The following is a 17,281-nucleotide window of genomic DNA, read 5'->3' as shown; positions in this document are numbered from 1 at the left end:
TAAAGCTGTGGTTGCCTGGATCTAAGGTACATGATTTCAAATTAATGATTATTTCAAGAATGTTGGTTTGCTATGCATGTTTTTGATAGTTACAGGTAGAATAGTTTAAGTTGAAAAAACTTGACCTATAAGTAAGAGTTTATTTTTTAGGGTTTTATTTCTAAGAACAATGTTATCAAAACCTTTCTTGCAGTGACAGATTATGATAGATATTAGATTATGGAAGAATAAAGACATTTCCATACCATATATAGAAACAAAAATAACTAATTACCATGTGAAAGGGAGTTACCTCCCCTTTTTATTTCATTTTTGTGTATTTATAACATTTTCTTGGAGTCATATCCAAATATCCAACAAATGCTGTACAGATTAATCAATTTCTGTTTACAAAACTAAATCTCTAGTTAAGTTGAGCACTTTTTGTCCTGTATTGTACCTTCATAATTCCTGTGAAGATTTTCCTGTGCCAATGACGTTTTAAAAGTCTTGATTCTTATAAAACAATTTGATGAACTGTTGAGTGCATTGCTATAATAATTGTTGTCAATTTGTCTTGGAGTTGGTTTGTATTGTTTACCATTTCTAATTCCAGCCATCAGGCTGATGGATAGGTCCAGAGCAAGCCCATAGTACCTAGATGTGGTGCTGGAGCCCCTGTCGGTCTCCGAAAGCTTACTGCTTTGCACACTTGATGTAAGTAGTATTTGTAAGCATACAATTAAGGAAATCTATTTTTTTTTTGTCCATGTTGGAGCGAGGGAACAGATATACAATTGTATACATTTACAGCAACAAGTTAAATTATTTTAAGGTGTAAATGGCTGTTTATCCTTACATTGATTCATTCATATTATTTAAAAATGAAAATAAAAACTAGCCATGTACTGGATTGTTAAATGGTGGAATTGTTTTGATGTTATTGATGTGAACACAGTAAAATTTTTGTTCCAGATTCAGTGTGGGGCAGTCCAATAGGATCAGGTCACCAAGATCCTACGGGTGGGACATAGTGGCAGGACTATAGTCTCCGTAGAGCAGGGCATGTCCATATGGCAAGGTAAGGCTCTAATGAAATATTGTAGTAGAATTATACACAGCAAATTAAATCCTAGTTTCCATTTCATATAAGTTACCTAGTTGAGGTATAGCCATCTTTATCCTGTTAAGGTTGTTCAGTTAGAATTGCTTAGGATGTGGCTATTTGTTATCAAGTTAATATTTAGTGTGGCTGTTTGTTATCCAGTTCATATTTAGTGTGGCTGTTCGTTATCCAGTTAATATTTAGTGTGGCTGTTCGTTATCCAGTTAATATTTAGTGTGGCTGTTTGTTATCCAGTTATTATTTGGTGTGGCTGTATGTTATCCAGTTAATATTTGGTGTGGCTGTATGTTATCCAGTTAATATTTAGTGTGGCTGTTTGTTATCCAGTTAATATTTGGTGTGGCTGTATGTTATCCAGTTAATATTTGGTGTGGCTGTATGTTATCCAGTTAATATTTAGTGTGGCTGTTTGTTATCCAGTTAATATTTAGTGTGGCTGTTTGTTATCCAGTTATTATTTGGTGTGGCTGTATGTTATCCAGTTAATATTTGGTGTGTCTGTTTGTTATCCAGTTATTATTTGGTGTGGCTGTATGTTATCCAGTTAATATTTGGTGTGGCTGTATGTTATCCAGTTAATATTTAGTGTGGCTGTTTGTTATCCAGTTAATATTTGGTGTGGCTGTCCTGTCCTGTCCTGTCTGATATCCTGTTAATATTGTCCTTGGTGTGGCTGTCTGATATCCTGTTAATATTGTCCTGGGTGTGGCTGTCTGATATCCTGTTAATATTGTCCTGGGTGTGGCTGTCTGATATTCTGTTAATATTGTCCTGGGTGTGGCTGTCTGATATCCTGTTAATATTGTCCTGGGTGTGGCTGTCGGATATCCTGTTAATATTGTCCTTGGTGTGGCTGTCGGATATCCTGTTAATATTGTCCTTGGTGTGGCTGTCGGATATCTTAATATTGTCCTGGGTGTGGCTGTCGGATATCCTGTTAATATTGTCCTTGGTGTGGCTGTTGGATATCTTAATATTGTCCTGGGTGTGGCTGTCGGATATCCTGTTAATATTGTCCTTGGTGTGGCTGTTGGATATCTTAATATTGTCCTGGGTGTGGCTGTCGGATATCCTGTTAATATTGTCCTGGGTGTTGCTGTCGGATATCTTGTTAATATTGTCCTTGGTGTGGCTGTTGGATATCTTAATATTGTCCTGGGTGTGGCTGTCGGATATCCTGTTAATATTGTCCTTGGTGTGGCTGTTGGATATCTTAATATTGTCCTGGGTGTGGCTGTCGGATATCCTGTTAATATTGTCCTGGGTGTTGCTGTCGGATATCCTGTTAATATTGTCCTGGGTGTGGCTGTCGGATATCCTGTTAATATTGTCCTGGGTGTGGCTGTCGGATATCTTGTTAATATTGCCGTGGCTGTATGTTGTCCAGTTAATATTGCCCTGGATGACTTGCTATCATTATGTCTTGGATTTTGATTATTGAAGGTTGTTATCGCTATCTCTTGAGGAGTGGTGGGATACATTTCAAACTTGTAATTCACCTGTAGGTTCCCTTTGAATTTTGAGTCTGATAAGGAAAACACAATTGTTGATTTTGTCAGTTGAAGTTTGTTACAACTTTATTCCATGAAGATTTTGATCAAATGATTAGTAAACAAAGAGAAAAGCATAGAGAAGTCTTACATTGGACCAAACAATATTCAATGATGGGGTCAAATATCCCTCTAGGATCTCGTTATTAGAGAAAAAAATACAGCTGTATCATATTTAGATGAGGTGAAAGTTAGTAGTTTGCCTTTGTCCTCATGACCAAATTTTAACCAAACCTGCCTTTGCTACTCCGTGCTAATTTTAGTTTTATTTTTCTCAACAGTAAGATGCGCGAGATCCACGCTTTGGCTGCATCACAAGCATGAGTGCCATGTCCTTCAGGTAAGGCTTAGACAGTAAGATCTAGATACATTATAGAGGTATTTTAAGTTTTAAGTATTTTGAAGTTTTATTGCTGTTGTGTCAATACTAATGAGGATACAACTTATTTAGGATCCTTATGACAAGACCTTTCTATTGATACTGTGACCTGCTGACCTTTGACCTACTTTTTAAAACTTTTAACCTTGGCCACATGATACCATATTTTTCTGGGTATTAGCCCATATTTTGAGAATATACTCATCCGCCATTTTTGATAGCCTATACAGTATACAAACCATAGACGTTATCAATATTATTGATGAAGCTTGTGTAGTCTACCATAATAGTGCCATTCGTGCTAGTAAACAGATGTAATTGTTCTGTAAAGTATTTCTTGGTGCCTATATCTACTTGTGAAAATAGAACATGAATGAAAAAATTAGTTCATTTATTTCTATTTGTTTAATTATACAGTGACTGAACATTTTTTCTGAACCTTGTAAATTTTTTTTTTTACAATTTTACCCATCTGTAATTTGTCGAAAGATCTGAATAGAATAAAATAGTTTGGTCATAGATCATCAATGTAGCGAGCTATCTTCTATATTTCTAAGATGGCGCCCAAAATTTCTCCTCATTTTTAGTGCACTAACCAGCCCCCTGGGCTTATACACAGTAAATACGGTATTATTGACTATGAGATTGGCCTTTCATATTTGATGTTTTCCTTGTGACAAGACCTTTCCATTGGTGCTACATTGATGAACCTGCTAACTTTGATCTGACCTTTGACCTTCTTTAAAAAAATTGAATTCTGCATTTCAACCCACATTTCTTCTGATAAATAACACTTGTGAATTTTGACGGTTGGATTTTTATACCACTATATCTCACAGGGTACTTAATGAATCTTTCTAAATATCAATATGTAGGGTGTTTTTGCTTCAGAATTGCACATGTTAAATTAATTATGGCCCTTTGCAGAATTATTAGCTCACCTTAGCCCAAGAGTCATTGTCATGGAGTAGCATCCATCGTCTCTATAATTTCCTCAACAGATATTAATGACTAGTAACAGGTCCTAACAAATTCAAGATAGCCACCATGACCGCCATCTTTAAAATCTGTTTGTATCTTTTAGCTTGAATATTATTAGCTTCATAGTAATAAGACTTGGTATCAATGTTAAAGTTAATTATTGCGCTGAACAGTTACTTTCGCAATAGTTGTAACCTTATACACGAAGAGAAAAATATTTGTTTTTAATGTTTACTGGAATACATGTACTTAAAGTCACAAAAGTGCATGGAGCTAGAATTTTTATCAGGGCTAGCAAAGAAATAGGATCTTGGGCTAGTGGGAAATTTTGAGGATAGTTACCTAATCAGGTGAGCATTTAAACTTATAGGCCTCCCGTTACCATTGAACCTTGTGAGCATAATTGCATGAATGTGAATAGATTTCTATGCAGTATACAGTCAAACCTGTGTATAGCGGACACCTGTCCATAATGGACAGTGCAAAGAATCCCCAATGAAAATCATGTAAATATGTTTATAGTCGACACCTTTCTAATGGGGACAGTAGACAATTATTTTGTTTATGCAAATTTGAATGGATGCAACTAGCAAGTACATGGTTTAAATTGTCAGCCACCACTTTCTTTGGTAAAAAAAATATTTCAAATATCAGAAAACTTTGTGTTTGATGAATCTCGAAAATTAAGTAATTTCTGTTATCTTGTTTCGTTAGTATTTAAAAAGAAAAAGTCGGGAGATATATACAGTAAACGGTAATCAAACTATTCCTGCTTGGTTCCTAATTTAACTCGTTAAAGTAATCCTCTACATACAGGATACCTTTCTATAAAAAACACTTTGCATTGTCCTTTGGGTGTCCGTTGTATTAAGGTTTGACTGTATGTTAAATATTGGTTTCTAAGCAGACAGTGTCTATATGCTCACATATAGACAAGATCTCGGGTGACCAATAAGGCCTCTGGGTATCGTTTCATAAAGCTTCGTAACTTACTAATTTTGCTTAAGTCAGATTTACGAATTACTAAGCATTTCACAAAACCTTGCATAACTTTACACCATATCCACCGCGTCGCAACTTACGAAAACAATTTAAAATCATGCACAAGCATGCCCTTTGGAACAGAAAATGACGTCTTACTCAATAACAAATTAGCATAAGAGAACGACTATGCCTTGTGAGCGATTGTTTCGAGGTGGAAACAGGGTTTTAAATTTCGAGGAGGTATGCTGGCAAAATAGACATTGTCATGAAACTTAATTGTGCGCATATTCGTAGACTATGCCAACAGTTAATATATATTTTAAGAACATTTGGTATATCTATGGGCAGTGAGCAAAATCTGTTAAAATTGCGTTCTTACTGTTTATTTTACCAAATAATAAACAATATAAAATAGATAAATTTCTATTTTATATAGAAAATTTGATCTATCAATAATACGGTTGTTTTGATATAACAAAATAAAGATCACAGTCTGTGTACGGGACTCGGGAATAAGACTGGCATACAATTTTACCTCCAAGTTAGAGAGTGGTATATTTTTACCGTTTTGATGTAAAAAGTTATGAACACTTTTGTGAAATGCACTTTTAAGAACTTCGTAAGTTTTGCGTAACTTTTTCATAAATACTTGCGAACGTTTGTAAGTTACGAAGCTTTGTGAAACGATACACTCAACATTTTTTTTCCAAGATTTGAAAATAACATTGAGAATGTTATTTGCAGGGGAATGTCTAACGTCAGGACATTCACCGGGTCGGGGTTCCAAAGCGAGCGTGATCTCACTCTGGATAGATGACATAGCAATGGGGATCTTTGGAATCTCAAGATGGTGAATTCATTTCTCAATTCCTTCCGTCACTTCCTTGACAATGTTTAACTCATGACACAGACATGAATCTGGTACAAGTTAAGCAATACAGCGTCATGATTGGAGCGCCAGGTCTGTGTGGTCCAGGCCTGGTAATCCAATGGACCACCATGTGTCAGACTGTTATTGCTTGTAAATCTTGTATAGGGTGATTGTTTGTGTCTTGAGTTGAATACTTGGAAAGGAATGGACAGATCTAGTTGAGACTTGAATGAGTCATCTTGTGATTTCTGATATCTTTATTGCTTTGAAGTCTATTTGGAGTCAAGGTTGCGTAAACTTGAAGAATCCCGGCTATAAGGACGGACTGAAAAGCCCCACCAAATCCCAGGTGTGTATCCCAACAAACTTTTGTTTGCTCTCAAGACTGACCCACAAAAACGGGCCAAAATCCAATATATTTTTTTGCAGTTTCAGAGAAAAATAAACTCTTATTCCCTTATACTTATTTAAGGACATTTCTTGGAAGGGATAAGTGTATTGTTAGCAGTAATTGATAGTAAACCTGTAAATGCTGTATCATATAGTGTACGTAACATTGTAATATTAGAAGTGGTTCCCATTTACTGGGGTTGGTCTAATAAAAGCTTTTATATCTATTCCAGATGGGAACGGACGGGATCTGACGGGATCGGACGGGAACGGACGGGAGCAGACCATCTTTTTTTTTTTCCCCCTTTTTTTAGGTCACCTGAGACAAAGTCTCAAGTGACCTATTCTTATTGCCTTTTGTCCGTCGTCGTCCGTCGTCCGTCCGTAAACAATTTACATTTTCAACATCTTCTCCAAAACCACTGAACCAAATTCAGTGAAATTTGGCAGGGAGCTTCTATGGCTAATGTTCAACTAAAATTGTGAATTATATGGTCCCCATCCCCCAGGGGCCTGAGGGGCGGGGCCAAAAAGCGTCAAATTGACAAAAATTTCAAAAATCATCTTCTCTACTCTCAGATATGGTAGAATCAAATACTCTTCATAGATGGAAGGATCTTAAGGTGCTTTACCAAAATTGTGAATTTCATGACCCTGGGGTCTCACGTTTGCCCCTGGGGAGGGGTAAACTTTACTATAGTTTATATAGGGAAATCACATTTTTGACTATTATTTGTTGGATTTGTATTGGAATTCATTCTAACTTGTATCAAATTATCAGCATGGGATGACAGTTTGATGGTATGTACATGTTGGCCCTAGTTGACCCCCAGGGGCTGGTGGGCGGGGCCAAAAAGGGTCAAATTGACTAAAATTTCAAAAATCTTCTTCTCTACTCTCAGATATTGTAGAATCAAATACTCTTCATAGATGGAAGGATCTTAAGGTGCTTTACCAAAATTGTGAATTTCATGACCCTGGGGTCTCATGTTTGCCCCTGGGGAGGGAGTAAACTTTACTATAGTTTATATAGGGAAATCACATTTTTGACTATTATTTGTTGGATTTGTATTGGAATTCATTCTAACTTGGTTCAAATTATCAGCATGAGATGACAGTTTGATGGTATGTACATGTTGGCCCTAGTTGACCCCCAGGGGCTGGTGGGCGGGGCCAAAAAGGGTCAAATTGACTAAAATTTCAAAAATCTTCTTCTCTACTCTCAGATATGGTAGAATCAAATACTCTTCATAGATGGAAGGATCTTAAGGTGCTTTACCAAAATTGTGAATTTCATGACCCTGGGGTCTCACGTTTGCCCCTGGGGAGGGGGTAAACTTTACTATAGTTTATATAGGGAAATCACATTTTTGACTATTATTTGTTGAATTTGTATTTGACAGTTTGATGGTATGTACATGTTGGCCCTGACTGACCCCCAGGGGCTGATGGGTGGGGCCAAAAAGGGTCAAATTAACAGAAATTTCAAAAATCTTCTTCTTACAGCCCAAATAAAGTAGAATTAAATACTCTTCACAGATCGAAGGGTCTTAAGGTGCTTTACCATAATTGTGAATTTCCTAGCCCTGGGGTCTCGCGTTTGCCCCATGGGGGGATAAACTTTACTATAGTTATAGGGAAATCACATTTTTGACTATCATTTGTTTTATTTGTTTTGAAATTCATTCTTTCATTCAAATTTACTGAAATATTTCAAAAATCAGGTGACCGTTAAGGCCGGGCCATGGGCCTCTTGTTCTGTTTCAGGTGGTTCTGTTGAGGAGGCCTCCCCGTGGCAGAACTGGTAACGGCTTAACGTATTTATCTGCAAATAAGTCCATGCCTAAAAATTAGTCGTTACCCTGCCAAATCATTTTTGCAGAATCGTTGATTTTACCTAAAAATAAGTACTCCAGAAATTTTGATACTCAACTTAAATGCTAGGGCAAGGGATTTATTCAAGATAAATACGGTACACATAAATGTATGTTTATGTGGGCTGGCTAACATCCTCATTCTGTTCATGTCTCCCCATGAAAGTATAGAAATATTTTGTATTTGTACCGGTCTTTCAGCAATTTCTTGTCTGGGTAATTACTTCTAAATCGTAGATATATCTTGGCAGAACTAGCTGCTAGCTTCTTCCCTTGAAAGTATAGAAATATTTTGTATTTGTACCGGTCTTTCAGCAATTTCTTGTCTGGGTAATTACTTTTAAATCGTAGATATATCTTGGCAGAACTAGCTGCTAGCTAGGTCACTGTGACCTTGATACAAAGGTCAAATAAGTGAATTTTTTCAACAATTCTTGTCCAGCTAGGCTGTATCTTTTAAAACAAATAAACCGTAGCAGAAATCTTCACAAAATAATGCTGTACACCTTTATCACCTAGTGAAAAACAGGGCTTTCTTTCTGCGGATGATTTACATTTTTCTCAACCTTTTAATGAATTTTAATTCGACATTTAAAAAAAAAAAAATTTGCAAAAGTTGTTGCCCTTTGTTTATTTTCAAGGCACCTAGCTGCTTTATTTTTAGACCTATTTCCTTGAAACTTTGTAGGCTATATAATCATGATATACATATACAGAAATGTATAGAGCATATATTGATTTGACTATTTTTGCAAAAGTTATTGCCCTTTGTTTATTTTTTGTACTTTGATCTTGCTCCAGCCTATGGTACTTTAGTTCCAATAATTCCTTGTTTGGACAATAACTTCTCAGTAACTTTTATAGCCCTGTAATATTCCGTAAACTGATCAAGGCTGATATTAAATTAGGGGAGACATGTTCTTTCTTCACAAACCTCTATTCCCATTTTTGCATGCTCCCAATTTCTAGCAAAACATGTATGCTAGCACCTGAAATTTTCCTTGTTAATAAACAGATTAGAAAACAACACAGAATTTGTTATTCATTATCTCAAAGTAATCTCCATCTATATCATAGATATTTGAAAGACTTATTGCCCTTTTTCAGTAATTTCCTGCACTAGTGTATTTAAACAATAAATTTCACAAACATGGCAATTCTTATCCTTTGACAATTGTTGGTGTCATAATTACTTAACAATAAACATTGGTGGTAAATATAGTGAAGATGTGAATTGATATGAGTAATCGCCAATCCAAAAGAAATACATTGTATAATGTGGATACGAATATTAAATGCAGAATTGTGTGCAATGCCATTGAGAATGTACAAAATTCGTTGAAAACTCCGAGGATCTACTAAGATAAACATGAAACAGCAATAACTTTTTCAAAGAACAGTTGCATTTCTGGACAGTATATTGTGATAATATACATGTAACTGACATAATGCATTTACATGTATATCCAGAAATTGTAGATGTTCAGCCCTCCATTAGATAGAAAAGTGTGGGCTATTCAAATCCTTATGTCCGTGGTTCAATGTCCATCCCTAAACACGTTCAATTTTGAATGATTACAAAAAAAAAAAAAAAAAATGGCCGATAGACTGCCATCTTGGATTTTGACAGAATTTATGGATACATTTTCGAAAGTTCATATTTAAGTTTTCCATGTTATCAGAGGATGAGGGGAAAGTTGAGAGAAAAGATTGGCCGTTGCTGGACCATTCAATGGTGAGCTAACTAAAATTGATATATCACTAGGGTGCGTGCACAGGGACTGGTGGTAGCAATATAACTACCCTGACACAACAAAATATCGGTAATTCATTACAAGTTCCTGTGGGAGTATCATATTCAGTGTTTTCTCCTTTCGGTTGTTTACAAATCTACAAAAACAATAATGAATGTCTGGTCATTCTCTGAACAAAAATGCACCTTAATCAATTTCCCCTGCCCTGCAATATATGTTTGTCCATTCTAGGAAAACTTAAGAACTTAGGAACGGAGCTCTATTATGCAATTAATTTTTAATTTTAATTTTAAAGGGGGATAACTCTTGTACCACAAATGTCATGCGGGTGACTTGACTTTTAATGGGTCTAATTTGTCAAAATTATAAAGTCTGCAGGAGCACTCTGGCATACATCTCCATTCAGTGAAGTCATTAGCAATAAAAATCTACAGCAACTCTCATAAAGACTCTCTTGTTCTATAACAACTTAATGTTTTTGGTGACCATTTTAACACTTAACAAAGTTACAATTGTGGAATTGAATCCACACAATTTTTTTTTAATTCAAAACAAAATAGAAATAAAAATAACCCATAGTGCATTTTCTCCAATTAGTTAGGTAGGTGATTACCATGGCAACCAAAATGCAAATGAACCAATACTTGTTTTAATTTCTTAAAAAATTGTGCTACTGAGGTGTCAAAAGATTTCTTTTTAAGGAAATGAATTAAAATGTGTTTAAATTTATATATACATATACACATTTTTTATTGTGATAAAAAATCAGTGGAGTTTTCAAAAAAAATTATTTTTTTAAAGTAACCCTATAGAAAACTAATAAAAGAAAATATGTAATACTCCATATATATTTGTAGATTCCAACTAAATAAAGCTTATCAAAACTTACTTTTGCAAATTTTGATAATCTTTGCTGTCTTCAGATTAACATAGCAACAGTTTGGAAATATTGATATTTTTGTTTTATTTAATTACAAAGGGGAGTAATCATTAAAATAGTTTGGCATTATATACTTATATACTTCCTCCAATTCATTCTTCAGGGATGCTTATTCTAAAACTCTTAATGTATTGGTCAATGTTTTGTTATTTTGAACTTGTGACTACGTATGTAAGGAACTTGATTTGTCTGGATATGGGACCACAGATGTAACTGAAATTTCATTGTTTTTTTTTTGTTTTTTTTTTTATTAATATTAACTTTATATAACAATGAAATATTTAATGTTATTATTTTATAATATTATTTTTTCACTTTGCTCCTAAATCTCGACGGTTATAGTGACATTTACTCATCAGATGTGATTTTTTTCCCATTATATAATCGTCATCATTCATTCATTCATTCGGTATTCTTTATTATAACTAAATTTAAACAAAATTACCAGTACCAAGTTGTTAGGGAGCCCCCTACCTAGCAAGGTACTAGTATATAATTGTGCATTTTTAATTCGTGCTTTCTAAACTGTTGCATTTCCAATCTGTCAGAACGCATGCAAATATTATATATAAATTATTTAATAAAGACTTACTACTCTCAGTTGGAACAAAATGAAAAAAAAATTTTTATATTAATTTTGTTTTTGAAAATAATCGCTAGTCCACAATACCAGAGATGTATACATCAGCAACAATCTCGGCGGGAAAAAAATCATACAAAGTACATATACCAGGGTCACATCTTATTAGTTTTGTTTGTTTGATGGGTTTATCGCCCCGTTAAGTCGGTCATTTTGAGGAGAGGTCTCCTTGTAGTAGCTGGTGACTACCTCGCTAAACAACATATGAGAGGCCTGCGGCATGCCATCCAGAGCACAGGTTAAAAGTGCCTTGCTACGAACACAACCACAACAGCAGAGACTGGTCCATTTCTCATCGTTTTGAGAACCACTAAAACGACGCGTTTGTGACGTGTTATGTGTCCTGTAAACATTTTGTTAGCTCGTCTCTTGTTGAAAGCCATTAATTTATGGTAATATGGTCCCTGTGAGGGTTAAACTTTCCCTTGCCAGAATCAAACTTAAAGATTTTTTGGACTTGTTATTTCTGCTCTAAGTTTATAATTGTACTAGGGTGCTGATATTTGGCAATAGAGTCCCCATGGAGTAAGACTGCCTTCCTGGAGTAAAACCAACAAAAAAATGGATTATTTCTTTTTAAAATCTGTTTTTTCTTCTTTTTTTTAAAAAAAAAAATCTTTGGACTGAAATTTTTGTAATTTTGAAAGGCATATTTATACATAGTATTAGGTTCCCTGTGGGGGTTAAACTATTCCTTGCCGATTTTTTTGGGGAAAAAACAGGTTTTTCAAACAAAGGTCCACATTTTTCAAGGGAGACAACTCTCATTTAGGATAATATTTTATCAAAAAAATTAAGAAATAGGTCCAAAAGCAATTACATTTGTATTTGATATATTTATTCAATCTAAAACAGCATAGCTTGTCTTCCGAACACAATCTAATCGAGTAAACAATATAAATATTATTAATGCAATTTGCGAAACCTTACCAATTAATATATTTTAATTATTTATTAACAAACATTTGCGAGCTCATGTTTTTTTGTTGTTTTTTTTTGTAAATACAATTTTACTTTGAAAACATTTTCTATTCTAAAAATTTGATAAAAACTGAAGATCAAAACAATTTATAATGAATAACACTCAGATTTATTTACAATGTATCTATGAAAGCATTTAATTCTACCTAATATATGGGTCTTGAGAAGAAGTTTCTTGAAATTTCAATTAATTTGACCCTTTTGGCCCCGTCCAAAATAAAAGCCCCTTGCGGTCAGTCATGGCCAATATGTGCATACCATCAAACTGTCATACCATGCTTATAATGTTAACCAAGTCTACCCCCTCCCCAAGGGCAAAGGTAAGACCCCAGGGTCATGAACTTAACAATTTCGGCAAAGCACCTTAATTAAGAACCTTCCATCTATGAAGAGTACGTTAAACCTGCCTTAGCGACCACATGAATTAAACGACTACCTCTCATATGCGATCGTATTTTTTCCTCCCAGCGTTATTTTCTTTACTAGATCTAGTATGAGTACTAGTGACAGGAAGCAGAAATCATAATCATGAAACCGGACGAACTTGTCCGCTGCAGGAAATGTCTTATTCTGTCTCAAAAAAATGTCTTCATTTCATTATCTTTGCCCTGATAACACCCAAAAACGAACGAAACTACTTTAGGCCTACTTCTAGAAAAGGAGATTGGATATGGCTAAAAGACGTCCTAGCCAATCAGACGATTTTCACAAAATTTTGATAGATACAAATACAAACATTTGTTTGGGAAGTATGAAAATGATTGCATAAACAGTAAACTTACTGTTAAACTGAAATTTATGTTCTTTTTGAGACATTAGGACAGATATTTGCCAGTTGAAAACGTCTCCATCGTGATGAAGGAAATGCAGTTACGTGACTAATAATCCGGACCAGGAATTCAGGAATGTAAAAAAAAATATTTTTTTTTAAATGTATACGGCAGTGGAAATAAGCAAATTAGTCAAACTCTTTTTTATTTTTATTTTTTGTATTTTAAATTTAAAATATGTTGTAACATGCTTTGCTTTACTAAAACATTAAAAAAAAACCCATATTAATCCCATACTGATTACTCTCTCCAGAGGAAATATGAGACCTCAGGTTCATGAAAATCACAATTTTGTTAAAGGACTAATAAGAATTTTAAAGTTCCGGGCTACCACAAGGAGACTTCACACAAACATAACGCAGCCTCCCGAAACACACGTATGCATCCACCACACGCATGCGTGTCGCACGCACGGGAGGCCGTCCTTAAATGACCTTAGCTGTTAATAGGACGTGAAACAAAATAAACCAAACCAAACTATCTATGAAGAGTATTTGATTCTATCATATCTGGGAGTTGAGAAGAAGATTTTTGAAATGTTAGTCAATTTGACCATTTTTGCCCCTCAGGCCCCCGGGGAATGGGGACTATAATTATAATTCACAATTTTGGTTGGTCATTAATAATTAAATCTTCCTGTCAGGAATTTTATTGAATTTGGTTCAACAGTTTGGAGTACATTAACCAAAACTTGTTTATGAAGCGCACGACGGATGACGCTGGACAAAAGGTGTACCTAATGAGTGACCAGGACCATTTTGTACGCCCAGGAATTCGTTAATGAAGATTTTTTAAATATTTTTTTTTCTGTATCATACTTATGACACCATTAACTAATGCCTTGCAAAATTTCACTTCGATCAAATAATTTTATACGGAAATGCATTTGAGTGTCCAGGACGTATTTTACACGCCCAGGAAGTCGTTAATTTAAAAAAAATTCCCCCATTTTCTTACAACATTCATTCAACAAAATGAGCAATAAAGTAATACAGAACATAGTTTTTAATAATTCAGCAACAGATATATTATACCATGTTATAACGGAAGTGGTCATAAGGAAGTTGGTCATAATTGTACTTATATATGCCATAGAGAAAGCTTAAATATCTGAAATAAAAACGCATATAGAGAAAGATAAAAATGAATAGACACATCTGTACATGTACCTCTCAACAAAGGCAATAAAGGAAGTTTGAGGGCGATATGCTGGAGCACCTACGGAAAACCAATATTGTTTTAAAAAAATAATAAATAAAAATGCCAGAGCAAAACCCTTTTGAAGATTTTTATAATCACTTAGTCAAACTTTATCAACTCGAACTCTGATTACTCGAATACCCCGTATTACTCCGGTCCGGGCCAAAATCCTTCTTTTCTTCGTTATAAAACGCGGATAATTTGAATTTATTTGATGTCTTCAGAGAGCAACATCCTGATATTTCAAGATATATATGGCAGTGAAAAAAACGATCGGAGATGAAATACAGCAGTTTGAAAGTCAGAATAATGGAGATTTGGAAAAATTGAGTAAAAAAAAATAAGAATTAGAGAATATTGGAGTAAATAGAATTAAGGGAAGTATAATAGGAGCAAAAGCATTATGGATTGAGGAAGGTGAAAAAACAAATTATTTTTACAGTCTAGAAAATAGGAACTTCGTTAGATTGATGGGATAATTTTGACTTTGATTCATATTCATCTGTATTTAATTACACCCGAGAAACCAAACTACGAGCTTTTCAATTGAAGATTCATCATAGAATATTAGCAACAAAATCCTTTCTTTTTAAAATAAACATTGAAAATGATGATTTGTGCTATTTCTGTAGTAGAGAAGAAGAATCACTGGAACACATCCTATATAGCTGTTACTTCCCAAATGAATTATTGCAAGAATTTATTGTATGGTATTTTAGAATGATGATGTTGAAAATCACTTAACCTTAAGTATAACTGATGTTATATTTGGAAATATAAGATTTAAGCAAAGGTTAAATCACTTTTTGTTATTACTAAAATACCATATTTATGCAAGTAAGTGGAAAAACACCCATCCATCATTCCAGATATGCAAATTGTATTTTGTTCAAGTCATCGGATTAGAGAAATATATTGCAGCAAAACAAAACAGAAATCAAGCATTTCAGGAAAAGTGGGGAACATTTGCTGAAATATTAAATATCATGTAAGAGTACTCTCCCTTTATGCTTTTTAAACACTTTGTACCTGTTACAATATTCTCAAATAGATAATCACATTTATCATTTGTTTTGTGGCATTACTACCTCTGTGTGGGCATATTTTTTAGTAAACAATATTTTATACATATCCACTTAATGAACATACTAACAGGTTGCAAAAGTGACTTTTAAGTTTAGCCTCATACTCAAGTGACTGATGGTTAATGCCAGGGGGGAACCAATCCGAACCATTTGTACTTTGCCCACAGATTGTCATTTATTTATTTACCTGCCTATTAATTCAAAATATTTATAATATGGCATTTGTTTATGTAATAGATAGAACTGAATGGATAGATGATGGCGGTATAGAATGAATGAGTGATGAATGCAGTATAGGACGAGTCTATAAATTATATAATGAATGAATGGATGAAAAATGAATGTATGAAGAATGAATGGATGGATGAATGAATGAATGGTGCATTGTGCAATATTGTATATAGAATGAGAGCCCTCTTGCACGAGGACATATTTGTTCGGACACTGATCCCAGGGTCCCAACCCTGGCAGTGGTCTTTAATATAAATGTCTGGGCAATAAAAGTATTTTGTACCCTAAAAAAAAATATAAAATAAATAGATGAGGTTAAATCTTTTTATGAACAATTATATGGGGTTGATAGTGATATTATATTAGTGAAGTTAACTTGGATGATTTTCTTGAAAATTACGATATTCCTAAATTAAATGTAGAAGAGGCTACTTGTTTAGAAGGTATGGTAACTCTTAATGAGGCAACTAAAACACTTACAAAATGAAAAATAATAGGAGCCCTGGGTCGGATGGATTTACTTCAGAGTTTTTCAAATGTTTCTGGAAACAGATAGGAAATTTCATTGTAAGGTCTATAAATTATGGTTATGTAAACGGTCAGTTATCAGTTACCCAACGTCAGGGCATCATCACTTGTATACCTATGGTAAATAAATCTAAATATTTTAGAAAGATGATATGATTGATGATGAGATTATGATGATGAGTATAATGATGATTATGATGATGATATTATGGTGATGAAAGATCTAGGTCATGATGAGGGGCCGCTGTGGCCGAGTGGTTAAGGTGTCCCGACACTTGATCACTAGCCCTCCACCTCTGGGTTGCGAGTTCGAAACCTATGTGGGACGGTTGGCAGGTACTGACCGTAGGCCGGTGGTTTTTCTCCGGGTACTCCGGCTTTCCTCCACCTACAAAACCTGGCACGTCCTTAAATGACCCTGGCTGTTAATAGGACGTTAAACAAAAACAAACCAAACAAGGTCATGATGATGATGCTGGTGAAGATGATATTATTATAATTGTAAACCATAAATATTGGAATTGATGTGGTTTGTGTGTGTGGTTCTTATGTATTTATGCATTAAAAATGTCTTTAAAAAATAAAAAATAAATCATGAAAAAATTAATTTCGGACATAAATAATTTTCACACATAAAATATTGTATTGCCGTTTTAAATTAGATATAACATAAAACAAATATTTTAGATATACATATAAATACATTATGTTTGATTATAAATCCTTAATTTTACCTCTAGGTAAGTATCAACAGGTAACTTTTACAGGTAAATTTACATGTTGGCATTGAGACTCCTTTTAGGAAAAAGACTATAATCACTATCAAAAAAACTGCCCTACAGGTAAATTCAAAATGTTGGCGTTCAGTTCAAGTTCTATTTATTCCAAGGACCTATCGGCCTATAAGTGAAAATAACAACATGGTAATGCATAGATATACAATAAAACAGTTACATGG

General features: G+C 34.3%; 1 long non-coding RNA gene across 1 annotated transcript; it reads left to right on the top strand.

Annotated features, from left to right (window-relative positions):
* Window positions 1-635: 635 nt before the first annotated feature.
* Window positions 636-5,856, top strand: LOC117336388. The gene is made up of 4 exons (XR_004534595.1): window positions 636-696; window positions 955-1,060; window positions 2,937-2,995; window positions 5,744-5,856. It is a non-coding gene; the product is annotated as an uncharacterized LOC117336388 (long non-coding RNA).
* The last annotated feature ends 11,425 nt before the right edge of the window (window positions 5,857-17,281 follow it).

The sequence above is a fragment of the Pecten maximus genome, chromosome 10 (genome assembly GCF_902652985.1).
Source record: "Pecten maximus chromosome 10, xPecMax1.1, whole genome shotgun sequence".
NCBI lineage: Eukaryota > Metazoa > Mollusca > Bivalvia > Pectinida > Pectinidae > Pecten > Pecten maximus.
This window is presented reverse-complemented; position numbering and strand designations above follow the sequence as displayed.